Source organism: Lemur catta, chromosome 6 (assembly GCF_020740605.2).
Source record: "Lemur catta isolate mLemCat1 chromosome 6, mLemCat1.pri, whole genome shotgun sequence".
NCBI lineage: Eukaryota > Metazoa > Chordata > Mammalia > Primates > Lemuridae > Lemur > Lemur catta.
The window spans coordinates 8,756,923-8,758,477 of record NC_059133.1 but is presented as its reverse complement, the minus strand read 5'-3'; the positions used below and the strand labels follow the sequence as shown (position 1 = coordinate 8,758,477).

Below are 1,555 nucleotides of genomic sequence, written 5' to 3'. Positions count from 1 at the left end.
CTAGACAAATTTAGTTACAAATGAGCTTGCAAAGTTCAAAGGTATGCCAAGATATTTTCTGGAACTCTAGCCTGTACCATTTTCAAACATAGGGATCCATCATTTAATCTGTTGTTCTTGAAACTAAACTAAAAGACCATGGCTATAATGTCATATACTCCAAATAATCTGCACATATCCCATTGATATCTTGAAGCTAACTAAAATGAAATGAAAGCTTTCAGTCATACCCACAGTTTGGGAGGCCAACAGGAGAGGATCCCTTGAAGGCAGGAGGTGGCTTCCAGCCTAGGCAACATAGCCAATCCCCATCTCTACAAAAAAATTTTAAATTAGACAGGTATGGTGGCGCATACCTGTAGTCCTTGCTATTCTCCTGTGGAGGCTGAGGCAGCAGGATCGCTCGAACCTAGGAGTTTCAGGCTATGGTGAGTTCTGATTATTCCAGTGCACTCCAGCCTGGGTGACAGAGGGAGACCTTATCTGTATTTAAAAAAAAAAGAAGAAAGAAAGAAAGAAAAAATGACAAACATTCAGGATTCAAAGATTGCCTTGCTACAAAATACTGTCTGAAAGCTAGCCACTGAAACTTGTACTTTTCTGGCACTTTCTCTTCCCCTTCTTATAATTCCTCCTGTAACAGAGTGAAGGGCCTGATTAAAAAAAAAACAACACACAGCTAAAATATTTTCTGTTTCTTAAAAACTTCCCCCACTGTTTTTGGGAACTGGAGCCTGGCGTGCATGCCTGAGGCAAGTTACGTTTTTTGTTACAAGAGAAAACTCAACCATCCCAGACCAGGGCCAGCCCCTCAGGTGGACCCAGGCTGGCCCAGGTTGGGCTTTGTCTTTGGCAGAGATAGGACTATTAGAATAGTTAACCACCATAGCCAGGAACTGAGGGCCCTCCCTCTAAAAGCTCTGTATTCCTACTAATGTTCTGGAAATTTGGATTTTGAGATTAGAAGGTGTACCAGTTTTCTTCCTTTGCCAGCAAAGTAATAAACCTCTCTTTCCTTCTCCTCAAATACTTTCCTCCTATACGTACTTGTCCTTGTTGTCGTTCTTGTTCTTGTTCATTTGTTCTTGTCTTCTGCTGCCTCGAAGACAAGTGCCGAGCTTTCCATAACACTCCTCTTCATCTTCTCTAAACAGCTACTCTGGCTCACTATTGAATCCATCCTTCCTGATTCTCAGGCTGGAGCGTCTCAGCTCTCCCACTGACACACCCTAGGGCGCAGATCTGGGATCAGTCAGGGTGCAGAGTGGGGTCTCTCCTGGGAAGACCCTGCTCACTCTGGAATCTTCAGTGGGCTGTGGCCCCAGGAGGTCAGGACAGATGGGGTGGAGGAGACGCCATTCCCATGGACCCCCAAACTCCTCCAGCCCTGACATTGCAGCAGGCCCAGAGTCCTGCCAGGGGACTGATATCAACCAAATGCCAGTAGGGGTTGTGGGGAGTGGGCTCCAGCCTGCCCTGTCCCACAGAAGAGGTTTCTGCCCTGCTCCTCACCCCTGCTCTGGTCTCACCTTCCACTCTCTGGCTTCAAATAATT

The 1,555-nt window shown here is 46.1% G+C and overlaps 1 protein-coding gene across 1 annotated transcript in view; it reads right to left on the bottom strand.

Moving 5' to 3' along the window:
- CBX7 (chromobox 7) overlaps positions 1-1,555 on the bottom strand; it is a 41,915-nt gene that overhangs the window by 3,954 nt on the left and 36,406 nt on the right. Inside the window, exons 9-10 of the transcript XR_006735671.1 lie at positions 1,048-1,229; positions 357-483 (exon numbers count right to left, since the gene is read on the bottom strand). The gene's annotated coding sequence lies outside the window, so the exon portion shown is untranslated. The remainder of the gene's footprint in view (positions 1-356; positions 484-1,047; positions 1,230-1,555) is intronic.